The sequence below is a fragment of the Polyodon spathula genome, unplaced genomic scaffold (assembly GCF_017654505.1).
Source record: "Polyodon spathula isolate WHYD16114869_AA unplaced genomic scaffold, ASM1765450v1 scaffolds_3431, whole genome shotgun sequence".
Taxonomy (NCBI): Eukaryota; Metazoa; Chordata; class Actinopteri; order Acipenseriformes; family Polyodontidae; genus Polyodon; species Polyodon spathula.
In genome coordinates this window covers 304-13,000 of record NW_024474893.1, presented here as the reverse complement: position 1 = coordinate 13,000, position 12,697 = coordinate 304, and the positions used below count along the sequence as shown (strand labels likewise).

Here is a 12,697-nt window from a genome sequence, read left to right as displayed (position 1 = left end):
CCCTCTGGGATTGCCTACCAGTCCAACTCCTAATCCCTCATAATTCCTGTGTTTAGTCTTATTGCTTAAAAGAAACATTTCCCAATCATAAAAGCCTAATGAGGCCGGACATCTGATCACTAAGGACTCTGAAAACAGACCACAAGCGACCTAACAACCACAATCCGTATTCAAATCGTCTTTCGTTTCCCATTTGGAAGCTGTAAAACTCAAAACACAGATGGAAAGCGAAGGGGTCTGGTTTTGAAATGGAAGGTTTTCATGTGTGCATGTGTATGCTGAGTTTTTGCATAAACTGACTTCCCCAACTAAGCATTAAATAAATGACAGCTAGCTTTAGTAGCAGTGCTTGTATTGAAATGACCATCTAGTTATCTTGCCATACTGTGAGAGCTGTTTGCTTGCTGTCGAGTCTGTCTGATGAATCCAGTTTGACTGGAGGCTAGCTATGTCAAGGAAATCGCTTTTTTTTCATGCAGGGAAAAGTGGGCAAAGTCACTCTGGAGCAGCTACAGTACACCACAGACCACCTACTACAGCTCACTGAGCTTAAAACAATGCCCCCAAGTAAACTAAGTTTACAATAGAGGGTGGTGAATGTTCGGTACAGTACCATTAAAAATAAACAAGAAGATGGCTGGTCTGTCTCTGCAGCACACAGTTTATAAACTTTGTTCTGTATCAGTGAAGCATTGCAGTAACAGATTTAGGATATCCTCCTAAGCTGTCAAATTGAGCCTATCGCATATCAGTTCAATGCAATAAAATAGAGAAGCTCTATTTACTGTTCTGTTCTGTGCTGCAGGAAAGAACTGCTCCGATAAGTGCAGGGTTTATATTGCAGTGCTTTTATCAAGCTCACTGTTTGGCAGTGCACCAAGTTAAACAGAGACTCGTGTTGTGCAAATAATGGAGTCTTTTTAAGATTCCACGTCTTTTCCTGTGTTTTTGTTTTTTTGGTACTAAACACACACAGTACTGTAAGTGCAGCGGAGTGCAGAAATGTATAGAGACGCTTTTAGACCCGTTACTTTGTAATTGCAGGCCTTCAGACAGACCCTGGTTTCTGAGGTATGGTACTTAACATTTCAGGTGTGCAACCACAAAGCCATCAATGCAGGTATCCAAAAACATGTGGCAGTCTTAGGAAATTCATAATGAAAACATAAAGTAGATGCTGCATTGTGGATTATTCTTACCCAGCAAAGTTTTATGGCAGCTTTCAACTAGGGATTTGGGTCTGGCTTTGAGAATGAGAACTGGTAAGATGTTTGTGTGCATTCCAGTGCACTCACCTTATGGGTTTTCCTTTGCCTGATTACTTCACCCACAAGTTTTAAAAGCATTGTACAACTGTGTTACAGTTTTGGAGGTTTAAAAGGATAATGACAGACTAATCTGTATGAGGCTCAGCATTTTCAATGGGAGCAGGGTACTGGCAGCGCTAACTGGCCACTATTCACTCTGCATATTAATGACAGAAGCAGGCTTGTTTTCAGGAGAAGATATAGAGCGCTACAGTGCTACAACGGGTATATTTTTTGTAGTGGTTTATCAGGTATCGATGAAATATTCAGTGTACAAGTGGGCAAGTGGGCAAGGAACTACACTTTGGTTCAGAAGTATTGATCATTAATGAAACATATCACTGTTTATTCCCAGGAATCTTTCAAAGAAGTATCAACCCAAGAAGAACTCCGAGGACGAATACAAGTAAGTCTACAGCACCCCTTTCTGAATAACATTTAGGCACCGTTCTCAATTTCTGTCTTTCAGTAGATATTTTTCTCTCTGTCCTGGGTGATTTGCCTGGGTCACTTGCCTTCCATGTGTTGCAGTAAGTTACTCAAAAGCATTCTGCGATATGAACTGCCTAGTCTTGTCTGGATAGAAATATCAAAACAGTCACAAATGTAGTATAAGGAAATCTGTAAGTCAACTGTAGTTGTTGTACTAGATCCCCTCTACTGTAAGTTTCCAAAGCGTTTAATCCAGTCTAATTAAATGTACTGTTTTTTTTGGTTAGTGTTAACTAGCAATTAGTAAATTTTTGAATTTTTTTTTCAAAAGGTAGTTTTAAGAGTAAGCTCCTTGGAATAATGCATCATTTCCTAATAGTGTTATATATGTTCTATCCCAGTGCACATCTGTGCTCTGCTAATGATAACACATAAGTCCCTGGCAGGTACACATCATGCCGGGCCTTCCTGACGACCTTGAACGAGATGAACGACTACGCCGGCCAACATGAGGTCATCGCTGAGAACTTATCAGTCCAGATCATCAGCGAGCTGTCACGATACACCCAGGAGCTCAAGCAGGAGCGCAAATCGGTAAGAAAGAACCTCCTTTCCACACACGCGGGCAGCCTCGTCGGATCAGTTTCTTTCTTGTAAAATACATTCGGATAGATTCCCAAAGCTTGCACATGAAGTTGTTAAAGTGAATCGCTGAACCCATCTGGTTACCAATGCACATCATGTTCAGACGGTAACCTTCTCAAGATAATTACATATTTTAATAAGTCTGTCAACCAGACTGTTTCCACCTCTCAGATTTTGCTTTGAAGCTCTAAATTGTTCTGTTTGTTTTTTATTCCAATTACCAGATTCCAAGCAATTTTACTTTGTAGAGAGGCAGCACTGCCCTGTCCAGTTAATCTGCAAAGGAAACTGGGTTAAAAATCGAGGTCAGTTGTTGTATGCAACAAAATCCTGCCTGCTGGCTGCAGCGATAGGAGTGAGTGCAGCGTCTAAAGGGGGAATGACTGGAAGTAACGCGGTGGAGCAGAAAAGCGCATCATTGTGTCAGGAACGACCCGCAGCGAAGTGGGAGATATTTAAGTTCATAAATAATATTCCAGTAGTCTGCAACACAATGGGCCAGTTTTATTAAGGTCTCTGCCACAAGCGTGGGTATATCTAGCGTGGGATAACATGCTTACCGGGACTAGTTTTAGAATGTGTCTTTGATTGGAATCCAATCCAGTGGTGTACTGTACTGCTGAAATGGACAGACTGAGATCCAGGTTCTCTCTAAAAAGACGGTTGCGAAGAGGCCATAAACGGTTCGAAATGAATCTGTGTTGAAGTGCAGTCTGTTGAAAATTAAAGTTAAGGTCCACCAGGGACAGTAATCCCTACATTAATTGATTTAATATAAACATGTACAGATTTTTATTGCTGTTTTATTTTAGGAGGATGTCCTTTTTACATCCTTTCTGTCAGGGGCTTGTGGTTTACTTAGATATCTTCATTCTGTGACTAAAAACCAAATACCATGAGTGATGGTCTGTGAAAGACCAAACGCTAACAAACACTGCAGGCACACCATTGAATCGTGTACTTAATCTTACAAGTTGATTGTTACTTGGCTTGTAAGATGAATGCATTTATTTTACTTAAACAGATCCATGGACGAGCATCATGAGGGTCCTTGTAGTCATGTAGTAATCACACAGTACCTGAAAGGCTAAAAATATCTGTATAAAATTAGAGTTTATTGGATTATAGAGAATGCAATTTGAACAGTCCACAGTTACCGGAAACCAGTTATCGCCATGGACAGACGCAATCCGCGCATAAAAAGGGTTCCCATTTTTTTGAACGAGGACCTAAAAAAATGGAGCAAGTGACATTTTGGTGTAGAGACCTTCAGAAATCTGTGCCATTGTGTTACCAGGGCAACACATAGAGCACCAGTAGTTATGATTGTTCTAAGGTATTACCAAGTCATTCTTCAACATTAGCTGTTAATAATAGGAAGATGCAATTCCTGTTAATAACTGCATGTTTAATATAAAATTGCCTTTAATTAATAGTCCTGCAGACTTCATGAAAGAATATTGATTATTAATTAGGCACACCACAGAAGAGGACCTGTTTCACATGATGCACAGTTCAGCATTGTTCAAAGACCAAAAAGATTAAATTAATGAAGGTGCTGAGCAGTCTCTCTCAACATTTCTTATACTCACCAAAGCAGAACCAGCACACAACAAAACCATTCTATTAAATTAATACAAGCAAAAAATGCTTTCATTGTGCTTCACAGATTGTGCTCTGGGGTTACAGTTGAATAAATGTATTTTCTCAAAGAAGAGCTGGGGGGGGGGGGGATTTTGGTCTCATAGTTAAAGCTTTGTTCCTTTTTAATAGGGAAGTACATCACTTTACTGTTAAGAAAATGTGTCATATTCTGGGCATTCTTGCCATAGTGCAGTGCAGAATGTAATGCATGCGATTTCTTTACTGTACAGTCATTTGTTTTGTTTAGCAGTTTTTGCGGTATATGGTAGTGCTTATACTGTATAATGCTCTTAAGATTTCATATAAAAATACTCCTACACAAGCAACAAACAAACAAAATATGAAGAATTCTAATGAATACTGTACGTTTCTAAAATAAATGCTGGCTCAATTTCAACATCCATCTTCCTTTATATCGACCACAGATTGAATAATCTAATTGTACGTTTTCATATGAGTTTTATAAATACAATATTCTCCACAGTAGCATTTCCTTGATCTCAAATTAAACATAATACCATTTGTCTTGAGCAATTTGCAGCTTGTTAATGCTAAAGCAGGAATAACACCAACAAGAAAGAATGCAGATCTGTTGTGTCCTAACTGACCTTGTTCTAGATTCAATAACTACATCAAACTTTAGTATATAGGGTAACTATTGTAGTGCTCAGAGCACTGTAGTGCGTTGAGAACAATTGAAGCATTGCCCTTACTCCTTGATCTCATATTTTAATCAGCAAGGAGGTGCATGTCATCTTCTGTGAACCTGTATCATAGGCTTGTACAATTGTGGATTGTTATCACATTGAGTGTTGTACCTGACTTGGCAGATATCCAATGCTCTGAAATCATTTAACTGAATCTATGACAGGTATTGGAGAGGGGGCAGTACAATAGGGCTAGCGCTTAAAACTGTTATTTTGTGCAGTTTATCCGTCTCATGTGCATCCGTCTTTCAGTCTCGGGTTTTCTACAAAGCCTGTGAAAGCTTATACGCGTCTGAAAATGAATTCCCGAGTTTGCGGCACAGCCTAGCACAGCTGATGTATACTTTTCTCATGATGTGCTTAGCCTTCAGTCATGCTGCACTGTATCTTGTGTTTTTACTTGGCCGACTTCCAGCGTACTATTGAAACACCAGCGCCTGTAAACCTCCCTGGGAGTCTGCATTACGTATAAGCCTTCCTGCCTTTCACAGATACTGTATCTCCCGGGTATAACAGTCCTCCTCTTAGTTTTAGTTCTAGATTAACATAAACATACGCAGTGTATGCACATCTGAGGCAGCTAATGAAGCTGGTCTGAGAGCAGTGGGCGGGAGCATTTAGGTACAGTCACTGCAGCAGATAAGACAACACATGCAGATAGCCGTGCTTAAAAACCTGGAGCATATTGAACCCAGCGGCTGCTGTCAGAAAGCCTTCGTGCAGTCGTATGGTAATGTATGTTTGCATTGCCAGCTTTGATCTTATTTTTACAATGTGCTCCATGCTTGTGGTTGGCCTCCGAAGCAGTTTTTGTCTGTTGCTTTCCTTTGTGTCTTTGGCACACTCAAGTGGAATGGAAGTGTTATTTAAAAAACCCCTGGTGTTTTTCTAGCTTTTGCAAAGTGGGTATGGTACATTTAAAAGTGTAGCAGGCACTACAGAAACTACAGAACGAGGGAAACTGTAGGGACATTTTAATGGAGATTTTAGACCTGGATGATGTTTTCCTGCTGTCAAGACTACGTATATATTTCAAGTGCTCTTCAACATTCTCAAGGTCTTGATTTCTTATTTTGTAATATTAACATGATTTTTACTCATTTCAAAATATAAAAATATGATAAAATATGATATGTAATATAAAGAGTGGAGGAAGCTCTTTGAAACCATGGCCTCACATGCTATATTTAGAGAAGAAAGAGTCGAGTCGTGTGGTCAGCTTGGTCAACATTGTTAGGTCAATAAAGCAACTTTGTAAAAATGTGTTATTTCCTCTTATGTTTGCATTTTTGCACATTTGGAAAGTTATTCAAACCTTTTTTTCTTTTTTTATCTATGATCAGGAATTGATTGACATTTTAAATGTCTGCTGCATTAATGTTTAAACATTCAAATGTATACAATTCATGTTCACTGAGTATAATTCACTGAGTTATTTGTGAATTTATAAGGAAATCGTACACTGACTGGCCAAAATAACCTTAATAACCCACAATGCATGGGACAATCAGTGTATTTTAGCTCAAATATGTATATATTTTGAATGTATTCAAAGTTTTTTCATTTTTTAACCTAAAAAATGTGGGTTCGTCCCAGCTCTAGAATTAGGTACTAACAAACAATAAATGCATTTTCTGAATTGGAGAGTAAACAATTGCAGAACAATTGAAAAAACTCTAACGCCTCCATACTGTAATAAAATACTCAATGGTCCTCCATATTGCCTCTCACAGCACATCTGGTACAGCCATGCTGTCCTACAACCTTCCTCCCTTGCCACATGCTGCACAGTGTGAGGCTATTGCTGATTCTAAGAACCTTTTTCTTGGCTTTATGGAAGAAAATAACCCCCTCTTTGTCCTGTTTGATATATCTCTGGCCTTTTTCTTCTGTGTAGTTTGTGGTTTCCTCCTACAAACTCTGCTTCTTACAGTCTTTGCTCTGTTCCTGCTAATCCCTGAATCCTTGAGTCAGTGCATAACCTGCATTAGTATGCATGACGTTGCTGATGAGGCGACACAGACCTGGCCCATGTGGTTCTTAGACTCATTCGCTCAGCCGCTTTTTAAACAGGCATATCTCAGGATGCCTGCCTTGCAGGGATATCATTGTGCATTTTCTGTAATTTTATTTTTGGTGCGATCCTGATAATTAATTAATGGATCATTTAATTAATTAATTGATCGTTTAAAAAATCATATAGTACATGAGTTGTTCATTTAAACTACCAGTACAGTTACACTGAAATGTTTCCTAGCTTCAGACTACATGCTAACCTTATATGGTTTTCTGTCTTCACAGGGAGGCTTAAGAGTGTTTATTGTGAAATGGCTGCTGCTGGAAAGGGTTCATGTCCCTCACATTAGCGATGCAAACTGGAGAGGGCACAGTGTGTTGGTCCTAGATGCCAGCTGTGTTCTTCATTGTTGGACTTTTATAATGTATGGTGAATGCTGATTCCTGTAGGAGGGGAAGAATGCTGGCAAACTGGAGACTGAATGAAATGGCTCATACACAGTTATTATGAATCCATGTAACTAGTTCACCCCCAGTGTGTTAACTGCAATGGGGATAGATAACCCAGACGCTGTGTGTATACTGTACTGGAGGCTCTCATACAGTATCTATCTGTCGCTGTGTGTATACTGTACTGGAGGCGCTCATACAGTATCTATCTGTCACTGTGTGTATACTGTACTGGAGGCGCTCATACAGTATCTATCTGTCGGTGTGTGTGTATACTGTACTGGAGGCTATACAGTATCTATCTGTCGGTGTGTGTGTATACTGTACTGGAGGCCCTCATACAGTGTCTATCTGTCACTGTGTGTATACTGTACTGGAGGCTCTACAGTATCTATCTGTCGGTGTGTGTGTATACTGTACTGGAGGCGCTCATACAGTATCTATCTGTCACTGTGTGTATACTGTACTGGAGGCGCTCATACAGTATCTATCTGTCACTGTGTGTATACTGTACTGGAGGCGCTCATACAGTATCTATCTGTCACTGTGTGTATACTGTACTGGAGGCGCTCATACAGTATCTATCTGTCGGTGTGTGTATACTGTACTGGAGGCGCTCATACAGTATCTATCTGTCGCTGTGTGTATACTGTACTGGAGGCGCTCATACAGTATCTATCTGTCGGTGTGTGTATACTGTACTGGAGGCGCTCATACAGTATCTATCTGTCGGTGTGTGTATACTGTACTGGAGGCGCTCATACAGTATCTATCTGTCGCTGTGTGTATACTGTACTGGAGGCGCTCATACAGTATCTATCTGTCGGTGTGTGTATACTGTACTGGAGGCTGTATCTATCTGTCGTGTGTGTGTATACTGTACTGGAGGCACTCATACAGTCTATCTGCTCATACAGTATCTATCTGTCTCTGTGTGTATACTGTACTGGAGGCACTCATACAGTATCTATCTGTCGGTGTGTGTATACTGTACTGGAGGCGCTCATACAGTATCTATCTGTCACTGTGTGTATACTGTACTGGAGGCGCTCATACAGTATCTATCTGTCGGTCTGTGTGTATACTGTACTGGAGGCTCTCATACAGTAGTCGGTGTGTGTATACTGTACTGGAGGCGCTCATACAGTATCTATCTGTCGGTGTGTGTGTATACTGTACTGTGTATCTATCTGTCGCTGTGTGTATACTGTACTGGAGGCCCTCATACAGTGTCTCATACAGTGTCTATCTGTCACTGTGTGTATACTGTACTAGAGTCGCTCATACAGTATCTATCTGTCTCTGTGTGTATACTGTACTGGAGGCTCTCATACAGTATCTATCTGTCGCTGTGTGTATACTGTACTATCATACAGTACTATCTGTCTCTGTGTGTATACTGTAGGCGCTCATACAGTATCTATCTGTCGGTGTGTGTATACTGTACTGGAGGCGCTCATACAGTATCTATCTGTCGGTGTGTGTATACTGTACTGGAGGCGCTCATACAGTATCTATCTGTCGGTGTGTGTATACTGTACTGGAGGCTCTCATACAGTGGTCGGTGTGTGTATACTGTACTGGAGGCTCTCATACAGTATCTATCTGTCACTGTGTGTATACTGTACTGGAGGCGCTCATACAGTATCTATCTGTCGGTGTGTGTATACTGTACTGGAGGCGCTCATACAGTATCTATCTGTCGGTGTGTGTATACTGTACTGGAGGCGCTCATACAGTATCTATCTGTCGTGTGTATACTGTAGTGGAGGCACTCATACAGTATCTATCTGTCGGTGTGTGTATACTGTACTGGAGGCGCTCATACAGTATCTATCTGTCGCTGTGTGTGTGTATACTGTACTGGAGGCGCTCATACAGTATCTATCTGTCGGTGTGTGTGTATACTGTAGTGGAGGCACTCATACAGTATCTATCTGTCGGTGTGTGTATACTGTACTGGAGGCTCTCATACAGTATCTATCTGTCGGTGTGTGTGTATACTGTACTGGAGGCGCTCATACAGTATCTATCTGTCGGTGTGTGTGTATACTGTACTGGAGGCGCTCATACAGTATCTATCTGTCGCTGTGTGTATACTGTACTGGAGGCGCTCATACAGTATCTATCTGTCGGTGTGTGTGTATACTGTACTGGAGGCGCTCATACAGTATCTATCTGTTTGTCTTTTTTGCACTTCTGTTGCAGTTTGTTACAACAGGGACAGGGTAGGAGTTGAAGGATTTGTCTTTTCTATTAGTTGAGTTGTAGAACGGAGCTGGGTAATGGAATCTACTTTCCCATTTTAGACACCATTGCAGTAAGCAACTAACAAAACACAATGCTTTAAAAAATGCCGGTAAAACTTAAAAATAATAGCTGTACATTTTAATTGGATTTAATTGTTTTAAAATCTGAATAACTCCAGTTTTGTTCTTACTTTGTTCTGAATTTTCTATTTCTAAAGGTAACGTTTAAAACGGGCACATATTAGCAACAAATCAATGTGAAACACCAGAGTGATACCAGCTAATCCACTGGAATTCAAATCAATTTTAAAACTGTAGATATAAAAAACCCCTCTCTCTATAATGAATTTAATCTTTATTTCTTAGTAGTAGATTTATTTTAAACCATATATGATTGCTGCCAGCATTGAAACCTTAAAATTAAAGCTGTAATTCAAAGTTCAATAGAAACAATAATGAGCATTGAGGGAACATGTAGCTCAGAATTCCGACACACATGAAAAAGGCAGTGTTTTTCCCATTGAAACATACACAAGCTGCACTCAGATGCTCTAATCTGTTGGAGCTCTAATGAGAAGAGTGCCAGCAGAACACTGGTGAGCGAAGTGGCGCTGGCATGGGAAGTGAATGTTCAGCATTCTTAGTGGTGGTGGTGGTACCTACAGGGTGCTGTCACCCTTGTGATAGGACTAATGCACCTGTCATGTAAAAGAGATGCCTTTTTCTCAGTGCAACTCTGGATAATTAACACCTTTTGTTTTGTGGTTCTTTGGCTGTGATTACAGTAATAGCGACTTTCCGTTGTTGAATTTTAATGAATGCAGTATAGATTCCAATCCTATGTGTGCGTACATATATCAGAAATAAAAAAAAAAAAAGTAAATGAACCAGCATTACCTTCAATTTTGTAGTTTTTAGAAGAAATAAAATTAGATAATGTACAATACAGAAGAATAAAGGAAAATATATGAATACATACTAGAGCGGACATTTTGAGAAGAGCTTTGAAACAGACTTTAAAGTTCTAAGTGTAAAAATGCTGGGTCATAAATTGAGCAAATAATAATGCCAAATTAGGTCTAGGTCTATAAATATACTGTTAAAGTTAGATTTTGAAGTTGGTTTACCCTTATTGGTTTGTGAAAGTATCAAGCTAATACGGTCAAAGTAAGTGACTTAAACTGAAAGAAATCAAAGACCTGGAACCAGCCTGCTAAGTCCTATTACAATCACAGCTGGAAGCTTCAGACGCGTCTTTTAAAAAAAAGAGAGGCCTATCAAGTAACTAGTGAGTTGATTATTGTGTTTAGCCTGTTCATATTTATTCTGCATGTTTATTCTCTTCAAATTTGATGCCTGTAATAAATAAAAGAAGAGATGGGGCAGTACCATGTTATTATTCCTCCTGGATGCTTTTCTGCTTTTTCCAATCACAGTCTGTTAAACTCCAGCCTCGTCGCACCCTGGCTCATTGCAGTGTTAAACCTTGCTGTCAATAATTCCTTCGATAGTTCATAAATGCTGGAATTCTGCTTGGGGGGTGGGGGGGTGGGGTGGTTAGCACCTTCGTTCTCATGCCTCGTTAGCCTAACAGTTTCGTGAATGTCACCCTTTAGCTGTGCCTGCACTGAGAATACATCAACTTTAAGTGCAAATTGACATCAAAGTCATTTTCTTTAGTGTCATAATGTCCGGCCTATGGGTTACATGAGAGAGTTGCTGTAAAAGTACTGGAAAAAGAGGTCGCTCTTCTGAATCTCTGATCTCTGCACTGCCATGTGCCTGCCTTGTGACTATAAAATATCAAACTGAAAACACATTGCACTGGCTGTAGCACCATGAACTAGCTCACATCTCTTGCTTTAATCTGCCAGTATTCCTTAATTATTTTCAGAAGGACTTGAATATAGAACCCTATTGCTCTGATCTTTTGTACATCAAAAGATGTGTGTCTAATTTAATTGACTACAATAGCAGCATTAGCGGTATAACAGCAAGGGTATGTTTATATGGCTTGAGCTGGACTTTTGCTCTGTAAAAAAAAAAATAATAATTGTGCTCCGATTTGGATTAATCATTTCTGTTTTGGAAACTAATATAATTGTTACAATGTAGTTTCATCTGGCTAAACAGACATATACACATCAGAGGTGCTGTCCAGCTCAGAAATCACATCTTAATAAATAAATAGGCCTGCAATTACTGATACACAAAGGGGCGCATGGGGTTAATATACTTATGTATAATGTACTTATTTGGTTTCCTATATAAGCCCATGCACCTCTCTCAATACTGTATCAGCACCACAGGGATGAAAATTGGTGTAAATGCTAGACATGGGGACTATAAGTATGCACTATTGTATAACAACATGGCACGTTGTCACGGTAACATTGATCAAACACGACATTAAGGCCTTCAGCATTGTACTTCATATAGTAGTTATAAAAAAGGGATTGTTACCGGTACCTGTAATTGGTTCATTTGGTAGCAGACATTGTGAGAGTGTCGTGTTGAATCAGCAGAGGTTGCTTTCTTAGCTGGGTGTTAAACAGAGCCTCGCTAGTTTTCCCCGGGATGTTAGTGCAGTTCCAGCTAATTGCACTATAGCAGAGTGAGGCATGACAGCGCTGATGCACTGCTGGCACCCCAGGGGGGCACGGAGGTGTTTCCTGTGGAAAGTCTGCAATAGGCCTGAAACTCACAACATTAAGGCTCACGCTGGCATTATAAAAAGTTTCCCATGGTAAATTAGCATGGTTATTGTGCACTTCATTCCTTTTAAACAATGCTGTCATTTACCAAGTCATCCTCTGTGCTTTATCGTCCTTGGATTGGTTTACCACAGTGAACTTATATTAGGTTGGGTACGGATAGAGAGCCTGCTGAGTGGATGTCCCCTCTGTGACTGAGCCTTGTATGTACAGTACAGTGTGCTTGATCTCCTCCACACATCATGCATTTAATCCTGCAACATATTAATAGCCCAGAAGAGAAGTAATGACATTTATATAGAGAGCTCTTATTTATGTTCAGATGTCACTGAGTTCAAGTTTCAAGATTGAATGTACAATCTGACTTCTGACTTTGTTTACTGTCACTTCTTGTTGACCGGACTCTAGCCATGGATGGTACGGCCTTTGGTTGCTTCAGAATTCGATTGCCCTTCAACAGGTGGTTTCAAACCTCTTCAAAGCTGTGCCACAGATCAGCACTGAGAAGGTTAATAACTCACTAGGGGGCTACA

General features: G+C 40.0%; 1 long non-coding RNA gene across 1 annotated transcript; it reads left to right on the top strand.

Moving 5' to 3' along the window:
- The first annotated feature begins 1,486 nt into the window (after window positions 1-1,486).
- Window positions 1,487-2,328, top strand: LOC121311954. The gene is made up of 3 exons (XR_005949600.1): window positions 1,487-1,558; window positions 1,663-1,713; window positions 2,186-2,328. It is a non-coding gene; the product is annotated as an uncharacterized LOC121311954 (long non-coding RNA).
- Window positions 2,329-12,697: the final 10,369 nt, after the last annotated feature.